The following is a 13562-nucleotide window of genomic DNA, read 5'->3' as shown; positions in this document are numbered from 1 at the left end:
TGTACCAAACCATTGATTTGGCCACTCCTAATGTTGCTGCTGATGATTTTTTTTATTTTTAAAACCTTACAATGGCCTGTTTCACTTGAATTGACAGCTTCTTTGAACGCATGATGTAAATTCACAGCAATAGATTCCAAATACCACACTTAAGCCCCATACACACCATCAGTTTTTCTGCTGAGTTTTTCCTTCGGGTTTACCAAAACCATGTAATGCAAGGGCCTGCCTGATTGTATACAAATTGAAACTCCTAAGGGTTTACCTCATATTATATGGTTTTGGTAAATCTGAAGGAAAAACTCAGCAGAAAAACTGTTAGTGTGTATGGGGCTTTATAATCAACTCCATACCTTTTACCTGCTTAAAATCGATGAAGAAATAATGAAGTAGCCCACACCTGCCCATGAAACAGCTTTTGATTCAACTGTCCAATTATTTTTGGACCCTTGAATGGGAACAGCTAATCTTAAGAGCTGTAATTCCTAAACCCTTCCTCGGATTTGGATGACCATCCCCTTAAATTAAAAAAACGTAAGGGCCGGTTCACACTGCGACGCAAGGCGAGGCGACACGGCTCGCCTCGCCTCGCTCCCGCAAGTCGCCCCCATTCAGTACTATGGAACCGTTCTGAGAGGAGCGACTCGAGTCGCTCCGACTCAGAAAAAAGGTTCCTGTACTACTTCGGGGGCGACTTGCATTGACTTCTATGCAGAAGTCCTCTGCAAGTCGCCGCTGAGCTCCCCGCAAGTCGCGGCGAGGTAAGTCGGAGACGCCTCGCCGCGGCTCGCTGTGTGAACCGGCCCTTAGAGTGTGCACTTTCAGCCAATATCCATTATAGAACTATAGCTTAAATTATGTTCTGATAAATACCTGCTAAAACTAAAATAGTGCCAGTGTCCAAATATATATGGACCTAACTGTAAATGTGATTACGCAACTGAAATGTATACCACCAAGCATTTGGGTAGAAACACAATAATATGATAATCAACTAAATTAATTAAAAGTGCACAAAGATGGCCTCATGCACACTGGACAAAGCCAAAAATTCCCCAGCATGTTATCCTATGTGTCCATACACACACAGGCTTTTGTCAGGAAAAAAAAAAAAAAAACAGAACTAGTGTGCTTTAAGAGGAGTTTTTCAGCTGTAAAAAATGTGGCTATTCTGCGTTTATCAGCGTTATTGAGCCATAAGCTTTTTTTTTTTTTTTTTCATAGCAAAAATATAAGTTAAAGTGGAGTTCCACCCAAAAAAAGGAACTTCTGCTTTTCAGAATCCCACCCCTCCCCCCTCTGGTGTCACATTTGGCACCTTTAAGGGGAGCAGATACCTGTCTAATCCAGGTATTTGCTCCTACTTCCAGGCATAGATAGCCGCAGTATCCACGCCATGTCCAGCGCCGCCTCAGCCCCCCGTTGTCTTCTGGGAGAAACACAGGACCTAGAAGACAGCAGGGAGCATTGGGATCGTGCAGCATGACTCGCGCATGCGCAGTAGGGAACCAGGCTGTGAAGCCGCAAGGCTTCACTTCCTGATTCCCTTACCGAAGATGGTGGCACCTCCACCCGAGGGACAGATCGGCTTTGGGTGCCACCATCGCGGGCACCCTGGACAGGTAAGCGTTCATATTTTAAAAGTCAGCAGCTGCAGTATTTGTAGCTGCTGTCGTTAAAAAAAAGAAAAAAAAAAAAAATTGGCAGAACTCCGCTTTAAGAAACACGAATGCAAAAAACGCTGCAAAACGTCACAATTTTAACATGGCATTCTACAGCTAAAAAGGTACAGGCGTCTTTATGAAAATCTGTAAGGTGACCTTACACTGGACCCCCCCCCCCCCGCATCCCGCTGTACCAAAGTCCCGCGATCCCCACTGTCAGACACCGAGACGCCACTTCACTGGCCCGCGGATTTAAAGCGGAGGTTCACACAAAAATTGGACCTCCGCTTTTCGGACCCCCCCCCCGTGTCACATTTGCCACCTTTCAGGGGGGAGAGGGGTGCATATACCTGGCTAAGACACTCACTTCCGGGCATAGACTCCCATGGGAGTCTGCGCCTCTTCCCGCCCCACCGCGCTGTCTGCTGGGACACACAGGGTCCCAGAGACAGCAGGGACACCATTTGGATTGCGCTGAGTGACTTGCGCATGAGCAGTAGGGAACTGGGAATTGAAACCGCAAGGCTTCATTTCCCAATTTCCTTACCGAAGATGGCGGCGGTAGCATCCGACTACCGAGGGATGTAAAATATATTATTTGTAACCTCTCAGCATGTATGGAAAAGAAGCATTCTAATTGGGCGGGAAGAGGCACAAGAAAGAAACTAGGAGTTCTGTCATGCTGGTCTAGGGTGCCAGCAGACTTGGCACGTATCTACCCTTCTGTATCAGACCTATGCTGGTGAGATTGTGGACACCGAGGCACACTTTTACACATATGGTAGGAGTGCCACCGGATCAATCCCTATTGGTAGGATATTAAAGTGCAGATTAAGCCCACATGGGTCGAATATTAGCTAAAATTAGACATTCGGCCTGAGGTGTACAGGTCCTTGTTTTAATGAGCTTGCTGAAAAATCAGCAGCCGATCAGCACCTGATCAGTGCTCGCAGCCAACGGCTGCAAGCGCTGACCGGTGTGTTCAGGGGGGCAAGGCAGTTCCTAGTCAGAACACAATAGCTCAGCGAGGGGATTGCGGTGTTAAATTTAGGGATTAACCAATATATCGGCCGCTGAAAGTTAACAGCCCAAAATAGGGTTATCGGCATTATGCTTATCTAGCCCTGTAAAGAAGAAATCAGTATACCCGGTTTCCCCTAAAATAAGACCTAGCGTGATTGTCGGTGTTGGCTGCAATATAAGCCCTACCACCCAAATAAGCCCTACTCTGTTTCCTCAAAAATAAGCCCTACCCTGAAAAGAAGACCTACTAGGGCTTATTTGGGGGGGGTAGGGCTTTTATTGCAGCTATCACCGACAATCACACTAGGTCTTATTTTAGGAGAAACAGGGTACATACCTCTTTGGAAGCTGATCCCACCCGGTCCCACACTGATCTGTCAGCGGTGGCTTCTCTGTTTAGGCAGCTGCAGAGGACACGGAAGCCCCAAAGTAACCCTATCGGTGACGTCACTCCCCATTCATTTCACAGCCGTTGTTGGGCGTGTCCTGTGCAGAGCTTCCGCCACCAGAGACTGGATTGGCTTAAAAAATAAAAATAAAATTTCCTCGTTACAGGGCTAGATAGGTTAGTGTTAGATCGTGGATGTCTATAGATGCAGGGATTTTAGTGTAAGGGTGGACTTGCACTAAAAAAATAAAAAAGTTAAAAAAGGGTCAGTTTGGATTTTGGCAAAATGCATCCAGAATTTTCGGTTTCAGCACTGAAATTTTCATTTTGGTGCACCACTAGCTAAAAATCACATCCTTCGTACAGAGATCTCTTCCAGAGCACCTCAGTTTTATTTGCTCAGCCCGCTGTAAGCCACACTTACCATGTGTACCAAGCTCAAACACCCACGTGTGCGATGTGCAGGTGTGCTGCAATGCATTATTAAAACATCACAGAACTTTTTTTTTGTTTTTTAACTTCTATTTAACTCATCTGAATGCACAGTATGCAAATGCTATGCATCTTTTTCTTCCCCATTGTATTCACAGGAGCTGAAGCAAAAAGGCATAAGGCAAATGGTCATGTCTATGCATTGGACTGTTAACACTGTTCAACAGGGGCTGGTGTGTGCAAACCCCAAAGAATGGACAACTCGGCAAGAAAAAGTGAAGTCTTCATGTGGTTCCCGAGAAAGTCACAGGAACCCCATAAACGCTCACTTCTTAGATGAGTTTTGTAGAAATTATGTACTTCCTTTGCATCGACATTTTACATAACACTGTGGTTATCAGAGTTTCTTAATATAGCTAGACGTGAACTTAGATTATGGAAGAAAGAATACCAGTCAAATTTGTAAAGTCACAGGACATTAAAAGTATAGAGGATACACAAACTAAACCTCAGCTAAGAACATGCATGGCCACTTACTGATTATATGCAATTTATCAGCTTAAGGCCCCTTTCACACAGGCTTTCCGATCAGGTCTGCCTGTCAGCTTTTCAGGCGGACCTGATCCAAAACTCCATTCACCTCTATGGAGCAGCTGATGTCAGTGGTGACATGTCCGCTGATATCCGCCGCTATCCGATCCTGTCCGGGAAATCCAGACACATGGAAACCCCAGTTTCCATCTGTCTGGTGGATCGGATGAAAACGGACAGGCGGCCGTTTTTACCCAATCTCCCCATCTAGGCACAGTGAGCGGAGACGGGCCCGTCATATGCCTGCTCAGCGGGGGACCAGCAGATCGATCTCCCACTGAGCAAAGCGGAGTCAGTAGGGCGACCACCCGTGTGAAAGGCCCCTAAAGCCTTTTGCTTGTTACTGCGTAAAAACTCAGCGTTTATAAGAGGAGTTTTTTTTTTTTTTTTGCATAAAGCCACTTTCAAACATGCTGTCCGTTTGTCTGTTTTTCATTCATCTGTTGACGGATGAAAAAATGGACATCAATGCCTCTCTATGTTAAAACGGATATAAATGGACGATCATCCATTTACATCGGCATCCGTCATCTGTTTTTTTTTTTTTTAACTGCTCAAAGCTTTCTTTGTCTTCTGTTAAAAAAAATGGATCCATACGAAAAATGGATGGTCAGTTTTGGTCAGTTGAGCAACAAATGGTCAGTTTTTCATCTGTTTTTTGCATTGGTAGTGGATGTAAAAAAATAAATAAATAAATTTAAAAAAACACACCAGATGAGTATGAATGAAAAACCTGATGAATACTTTATGTATTTTGATGTGACTGAACTGATGAAATGAACTATCCTGCATGTATAAAAGGGGCCTTACTGATCTAAATGCAGCCGGTTTCAATGTGCCTGTATACACTATTGCAAAAACATGCGGTGCATATAGGAAGTGTAAAAAAATAAATAAATAAATAAATAAATACAGAAATCTGAGTTATCGGTCAGTATTTCACATGCGTAAAACGTTAATTTCAGTTGCTTATACACATAAAATCCCATGCCACCAGCTAAAATGTCATTTACTTGCGTAAATGCAAATAAGCACAAAATAAAAGCAAGAAATTTTGGGCAGGAAAACTGATGTTCAAACATCAGTACCATGTAAAAGCACCCAAACTTTCCATACAAAAATAAAACCATGCCGGTGGTTATCAATCCAGTTAAATTATTAGCTTTATTTTAAACATTGCATGCAAAGATCTTGCAACAAGCTGGACATTGTATCAAAGTGGTCAGGATTTATAGAATCTGTGCCAAGGTCTGAGGGACAGACATTCAAAAAGATAAGATCACAAATGTCCAATCTGATTGCAGCCAAAACCCCCCATTAAAAACCTTGTGCCCTCACCATAGCAGGGAACACAACCCTCAACCAACACATTTCTACTGCAGGTTAGAAAATGAAAGGGAGAATGTGACGATTCTTCACTAAGCCTCTTGCACACATGAAGTTAATTATTGAAAATACATTAGGCGTAGAAGACCTCACCGGGGCAAGACAAGCCAGTCACAACAAGCCCTCATGAGCCAAAGTGTGAGGCATTGTCCTTTGTTGTCAGTCATTTAAAAATACTTCAAATGACATGTACACACTGCAAGCTGACACACACACACACTGGGGTTGATATACTAAAACTAGAGAGTGAAACATCTGGTGCAGCTCTGCATAGAAATCAACTTCCAGGTTTTTTTTTTTGCCAAAACTTGATTGAACAAGCTGAAGTTAGAAGCGGATTGGCTACTATGCACAGCTGCATCAGATTGTGCACTCTCCAGTCTTAGTAAATTAACCCCATAGTCAGTGTGAGTGTGAGTGTGTGGTGTCATACAGGCATACCTCGCTTTACGTACACTCACGTCTATGGGAAATCTTGGTCAACTTGACATGCCACTGCTCCTGAACCATAGGTGACAGGGACATCAAACTTGAGGAGCACCGAGAGGGGACCCAGGGTTACAACATATCTGGTTTTGGGGTCGGTCATGTTGCCTAGGTAATCAGTTATGCCTGTAAATGACTATTGCAATGCAGTACAAGCATTGAGAAAAAAAAAAAAAAAAAAGGGGGGGTATTGCTTCACTTTATAGTGGAGGTCCGCCAAAAATGTTAATTTTTTTTTTTTTTTTAAAGTCAGTAGCTACAAATACTGCAGCTGCTGACTTTTACAATATGAACCCTTGCCTGTCCAGGGCGCCCGCGACGTCAGCACCCAAAGCCGATCTGTCGCTCAGCTCTTGGGTGCTGCCGCCGCCATCTTCGGTAAGGGAATCAGGAAATGAAGTCTTGCGGTTTCACTTCCCTACTGCGTATGCGTGAGTCGCGCTGCGCAATCCGGATGGCCCCGCTGTCTCTGGGATCCATGCGTTTCCCAGCAGACAGTGTGGGGGGGGGAATGAGGCCCGTGGGAGTCTATGCCCAGAAGTGGGTGCAAATACCTGCTGTATCTGCACCCCCCCCTCCCCCAAAAGGTGGCAAATGTGACACGAGGGGAGGGTTACAAAAAGCGGAGGTACCATTTTAGTGCGAACCTCCGCTTTAAGTACATTTTCGTTTTACATACATGCTCTGGTCCCATTGTGTACTTAAAAGTGGGGTATGCCTGTACTTAGTATGTGCAGAATAAAAAAATAAAATAAAAAGCCCCAGGTAAAGCACTATTGGCAACTCTACCATCATCTACAAACCTTCACGCAGATTTTTCACTGGACCAACATGGTACACAACACAGAAACATCTTACTTACAGTGTTCATAGAGTAAATATGAATATGCAATAGAGACAATGGGGTAATTTATTAAAACTGGAGAAGACAGAATCTGGAGACACTGTGCCCAACAACCAGCTTTTCTGCTCAGCTTGTTCAGTGAGGCCTTGAAAATGAAAAAAAAACCCTGATTGGCTGCCATGCACAGCTGCTCCAGTTGTGATAAAATTCCCCCTGATGTATTTTGTACAATAGATTTTGTTATAATTGTCAAACGAAATCACAAAGCCAACACACCAAGATAAGGATCTTTACATTCAATAAAGTGACAGCTATTTTTAGCTACATCCAATCACAGTCACATGTCTAAAATAAAGATTCACTACGGGGAGAAAACCTGCTTCCATGCTACAATAGATAATCATACCATACACATATATCTTGGACTCAAATACCACAGATGAAAAAAATCTGACAAATAATAAAACAAGGCAAGTCTCCCCAAGGGCCTTTTAACATAAGTGTCACTAGAACACTCCATTTTAGTGTGCAGGTTGGTGTCTCTTGTGGGTGAAATGTGCTGTTTACATGTTTTTAACTTGGAGAGTGTACAAAGTTACACTCCATTGCACTGTGCTGAGCTGTAGCACCATCTGATGTGCTGAATTGGTGTATGAATCGGGCACACCAGAAAACAATTGTTTATGTGCCCTCCTGGTGAATGGTGTTGAATACGAGCAGAACATCACCAGTCACTGTACATGTGTGAATGGGCCCCAAGACTTTATAGGACTTTTTCACTCAGATGCTCAGACAACCCCCCCCCCCCCACGCAGAGCCCCCAGTGATGCTGGAGGGCCCCCATCAGAGCTGTGTGGTGTTGTCAACCCCCCCCCCCCCCCCAATGATGGTCCCCATCAGAGCTGTGTGGTGTTGTCAACCCCCCCCCCCCCCAATGATGGTCCCCATCAGAGCTGTGTGGTGTTGTCAACCCCCCCCCCCCCCAGTGATGGTCCCCATCAGAGCTGTGTGGTGTTGTCAACCCCCCCCCGGTGATGGTCCCCATCGGAGCTGTGTGGTGTTGTCAACCCCCCCCCGGTGATGGTCCCCATCGGAGCTGTGTGGTGTTGTCAACCCTGAAGCCCCCCCCCCCCCCGGTGAGGGTCCCCATCGGAGCTGTGTGGTGTCCTCTCAGGTAATGGCAAGAGGTCCCCATAGGAGCTATGCAATGACCCCCCTGGTGTTGGCAAGAGGTCCCCATTGGAGCTGTGTGGTGTTCACCCCCCCATAATGAAAGAGGGTCCCCATCGGAGCTGTGTGTACCCCCGAAAATGAAAGAGGGTCCCCATCGTAACTGTGTGGTGTTCCCCTCCGATAGTGAAAGAGGGTCCCCATCGGAGCTGTGTGGTGTACCCCCCAATAATGAAAGAGGATCCCCATCGGAGCTGTGTGGTGTACCCCCCAATAATGAAAGAGGGTCCCCATCGGAGCTGTGTTGTGTAGCCCCCCGATAATGAAAGAGGGTCCCCATCAGAGCTGTGTGGTGTACCTACCATATAATGAAAGAGGGTCCCCATCGGAGCTGTGTAGGGGCCCCCTCCCAGGTAATGACAATGGGTCCCCATAGGATCTGTGAGGTATCGGGTCCCTACTGGAGCTGTGCAATGTGCCCCCGGTGTTGGTGAGGGTTCCCCATCGGAGCCGTGTGGTTCCCCCCAATAATGAAAGAATGTCCCTATCGGAGCTGCGTGGGCCAAGGGGTCCCCATCGGAGCTGTGTGGTGTCGGGTCCCTATTGGAACTGTGCAATGAGCCCCTGGTGTTGGTGAGGGGTCCCCATCGAAGCTGTGTGGTGCCCCCCCGGTGTTGGTGAGGGGTCCCCATCGAAGCTGTGTGGTGCCCCCCCGGTGTTGGTGAGGGGTTCCCATTGGAGCTGTGTAGTGCCCCCTGGTGTTGGTGAGGAGACCCCATCAGAGCTGTGTCCCTCCCCCAATAACGGGTCCCCATCGGAGCTATGTGGTGATCCCGATGTTGGTAGGGGGACCCCATCGGAGCTGTGCCTCCCCCGGTAACGGATCCCCATCGGAGCTGTGTGGTGCCCCCCGGTGTTGGTGAGGGGTCCCCATCGGAGCTGTGTGGTGACCCTGGTGTTGGCGAGGGGACCCCATCGGAGCTGTGGTCCCCCCCCCCCCCGTAACAGGTCCCCGTCAGAGCTGTGTGGTGCCCCCCAGTGCTGGTTAGGGGTCCCCATCGCCGCTGTGTGGTGCCCCCCGGTGTTGGTGAGGGGTACCCATCGGAGCTGTGTGGTGACCCTGGTGTTGGTGAGGGGTCCCCATCAGTGCTATGTGGTGCCCCCCGGTAATGGTGAGGGGTCCCCATCGGTGCTGTGCCCCCCCCCCCCCCCATAACAAGCCGCTGGTGGTGACAATACAATGTCATATCAGATGAAGGCAGATGTTGCAGCTATAAAATGGTTAATGACAGATGACAATGGCAGGCACACAATGCTCATCATTACCTGGAGCAGTCCGGGGTGTCCCATTGAAGAAGGGCTGGGAAGAGCTGACACCAAGGGGGCCTGCAGCATACAGCCCGGGGGTGGAGGGGGAAGGGGTCTGCAGAATACAATGGCAGGCAGAGTGCTCCGGGTGGTCGGTCCTCCTATGGGAAGGGGAGTGCAGACAATTCCAGTACAGGCAGTAATGGTCAGACGTAGAAGGGAGAAGGGGCTGATAGACCTATAATGGCCGCACTCTCCGGGGAGCCTGCCGCTAGAACACGCCGCCGCCCCACTCACACAGAGGCCTCCCGCTCCGTTCAGTTGTCTCCTCAGATGCGGCCCTGACAGAGGAAACGGTGCTACAGCCCAGCGCAGCTCTGCGCATGCGCCAACCGAGCATGGGTGCAGGGCGTGACCCGCTCCGCCTCCTCCCCGCCATGGTGTGGTTGGCAAGGAAGACGCTTGAACTCGGTTGTCTGATGCTTATTACGTCATGACGTGACCGGAGGCAATGCCGAATATTTGAAGGGGCTTACGTATATATGTTCTGTTTACAGAGGATTGAAATGCCCAAAAAAGGCAGAAGAGAAATGGTTATAATAAGATGCCAGACAAATACAGCTAAAGTAATATTAAAAGAGAAGTGTGGCCAAAGCTGTTTTTGCCCCTACCTCTCTTTTGGGTCACAGCCAGGTCTCTAGTGCCTTATCTGCATTAAATTAGCCCCAGAACCTGTGTAATTAATATGTGCGTGGTTTTAATACCACTTTTTTGAGACATTATTTTTTCGCTTTTTTTTGGGAAATTCGGAAATCCGAAAATTCAGATTTTCAAATTTCGAATTTTCGGATTTTATAATTGTCGATTTTCCAGTTTTCGAATTTCCGAATTTTGAAGTTTTGCATTTTCGATTTCCGAATTTTCAAATTTCGAAGTTTTGAATTTTAAAATTTCCAAATTTTCGAATTTCGATTTTTTTTAATTTTTGAGTTCCACATTTCAAATTTCAAAATTTTAAATTTTTAAATTTCCAAATTTTTGAATTTCAAATTTGGAATTTTCGAACTTTCAAATTTCCAAATTTCACATTTTTGAATTTTCAAATTTTACATTTTCGAACCTTCAAATTTCCAAATTTCAAATTTTCAGATTCCAAATTTCTGAATTCCAAATTTTAAAATTTCCAAATTTTCGAATTTCAAAATTTTCAAATTTCAAAATTTTCAAATTTTCAAAATTTTCAAATTTTCAAAATTTTCAAATTTTCAGAATTCAAAAATTCTAAAATTTGAAAATCAGAAAATTTGAGAATCTGAAAAAAAAGAAAATCATAAAAATTTGAAATAATAACTAATAATAACCTATTCAATTATAGGTATTGGCATTTCCTTTCAAATTTGTGAAAGTAATGAATACATATTCATCTGAAGTTACGAATTATCCGAAATAACGAATGCTGCATCGAAACAAATGAAATGGAATAAATTAATAATAAATAATAATAAAAATAAAAAGGTTTTATTATTATTATTGTTTATTATTATTAGATCGTTAATTTAGATACAGCATTTGTTATTTCAGATAATTCGTAACTTCGGATACATTCATACTCGTTACGTTCACTAACAGCCAAATTTTAAAGGAAATTCCAATACCTATAATTTAATATTTATTCTTAGTTATTATTTCAGATTTTTGGGTTTTTGAATTATCAGATTTTCATTCTTATTTTTGGATTTTCACATTTCCACATTTTTGAATTTTCAAATTTATGACATTTCGAATATTCAAATTTCCTAACTTCAAATTTTTGAATTTCCTTATTTCGAATTTTCTAATTTCCGAATTTCGAATTTCTGAAAATTCAGGAAATTCAGAAATTAAAAAATTTGGAAATTGCAGAATTAACGAATTTGTCAAAATTTGTTAAAGAACAAATTTGGAAGTAAACTAATTTCACATGTCTAGGGGACAGTCAGGAACGATCAGTGCGGCGGTGGGGGGAGTTAAAAGCACCAATCTCCCTGCGCAGCTTTCTATAAAGCAGCCGCAGGAGGGAGAGGAGAAGCAGCTGTCATTTGATTTATTGAAAGCTGCGCAGGGAGATCGGTGCTTGTAAACCACACCCCCCCCCCCCGCCACCACCACACCGATCATTCCTGATTGTCTAACAAGTACTTGTGCAAATGCTTGGTACCCTAGTTTTAAAATGGATGAGGTGGTAACCCTAGGTCTCTTGCTGTTGTCTAACATCTTAGAGCAGCTCCAGGATCTAGAGGGAGCCCGACAATAATGCTGGGATCCACCCAGATGCCTGACCATTATCTGGCACAGTCTCTCTGGGCACTGATGAGATCTTGAGCCAGCCGCTCCCACCCCACTGCAATCCATCGCTCCCGTGATAGCTAGAGGGGCAGAGCAGGCCTGACAACTACGTAAATCACATTCATTCGATTGCCCATCTCTACGGCTTATAGGCAGCATGGAGGGGAGTGTGAATGTTTGTTTATTTTTATTCCCACACTTCTCCTTTAACCACTTGACAACTGGGCACTTAAACCCCCCTCCTGCCCAGACCAATTTTCAGCTTTCGGTGCTCTCACACTTTGAATGACAATTACTCAGTCATGTAATACTGTACCCAAATTATTTTTTTGTCCTTTTTTCCCACAAATAGAGCTTTCTTTTGGTGGTATTTGATCACCTCTGAGTTTTTTATTTTTTGCGCTATAAATTAAAAAATACTTAATTTAAAAAAAAAAACATTTTTCTTTGTTTCTGTGATAAAATTTTGCAAATTATAAATATATCTTTGGTAAAAATAACCCAAATTAGTGGATATTATTTGGTCTTTGTGAAAGTTAGAGAGTCTACAAGCTGTGGTGCAAATCATAATAAAATTGATCACATCTGATGTACTGGTGGCCTATCTCATTTCTTGCGACCCGAACAAGCCAGGAAAGTACAAATACCCCCAAAATGACCCCTTTTTTGAAAGTAGACATTCCAAGGTATTTAGTAAGAGGAATGGTGAGCCTTTTAGGCTGGGTTCACACTGCTGCGGGGGGAGATCCGGATGTGATTCGCACCCGCACTGCAGTGCAAATCACATCCGATCTCCGTAGCGATGCGAGTTCAGCCATACAGATAGTATGGCTGAATTTGCATCGCTCCCGCAGCAAACTCGCACGGGACCCTTTTTTTGGTCCGCAACAGAATCGGATCGCATGGGTGTTCACACCATGCGATCCAATTCCTGTGCGAGTCGGCAGATCGCACTGCGATATGCGGACGGATCTGGGGGTGTCATTAACATATCATTGACACTCCCAGCCGTTCGCATAGGGCAGTGTGAACTGCCGGCGGGAGTAATGCGATGCGGGAAAACGCCGCGGATTCGCGGCGTTCCCGCATCGCTATGGTGTGAACCCAGCCTTAATGTTGTCATTTTTTCCCACAATTCTTTGGAAAATTAATTGTCATTGTCATAGGTTCTTTTCTAATTACACGTTTTTAATTACACATCTAACTTGTTGACTACCTATTACACTTTTGCAGGCCCTGGAGCACCAGGACAATAACATGTGACACTGATGTGGCACTGATGACAGATGGCACTGATGACACGTGACACTGATGACAGATGGCACTGATACCTAGCATTGAGGACACGTGACACTGATAACAGATGGCACGTGACACTGACAGATGGCACTGATACGTGGCACTGATGACAGATGGCACTAATACGTGGCACTGAAGACACATGACACTGATAACAGGTGGCACTGATACCTGGCATTGATGACACGTGACACTGATAACAGATGGCACGTGACACTGACAGGTGTCACTGATGACAAATGGCACTGATACGTGGCACTGATGACAGATGGCACTAATATGTGGCACTGATGACACATGACACTGATATGGCACTGATGACAGATGGCACTATGTGGCACTGATGACACGTGGCACTGATGTGGCACTGATGACAGATGGCACTATGTGGCACTGATGACACGTAGCACTGATGACAGATGGCACTTATACATGGCACTGATGAGAGATGGCACTTATACGTGGCACTGGGGACAGATGGCACTGACGACAGATTACACTGATGACAGGTGGCACTAGGGGCAGATGGCACTGACAGGTGGCACTGGGGGCAGATGGCACTGACAGGTGGCACTGGGGGCAGATGGGGACAGGTAGCAGTGGGGACAGATGGGCACTTTATTTTCGTTTTTTTATTTTTATTATT

The 13562-nt window shown here is 45.1% G+C and overlaps 1 protein-coding gene across 1 annotated transcript in view; it reads right to left on the bottom strand.

Annotated features, from left to right (window-relative positions):
- The window catches only part of CSK (C-terminal Src kinase), a 178227-nt gene extending 168550 nt beyond the window's left edge, over positions 1–9677 (bottom strand). The window contains exon 1 of the mRNA XM_077471049.1: positions 9311–9677. The gene's annotated coding sequence lies outside the window, so the exon portion shown is untranslated. The remainder of the gene's footprint in view (positions 1–9310) is intronic.
- Positions 9678–13562: the final 3885 nt, after the last annotated feature.

This window comes from Lithobates pipiens, unplaced genomic scaffold (genome assembly GCF_037356315.1).
Source record: "Lithobates pipiens isolate NorthernLeopardFrog02 unplaced genomic scaffold, aLitPip1_a1.2 Scaffold_8, whole genome shotgun sequence".
In the NCBI taxonomy this organism is placed as follows: Eukaryota; Metazoa; Chordata; class Amphibia; order Anura; family Ranidae; genus Lithobates; species Lithobates pipiens.
The sequence above is the reverse complement of the archived record's forward strand: the minus strand, read 5'-3'. Positions and strand labels throughout refer to the sequence as shown.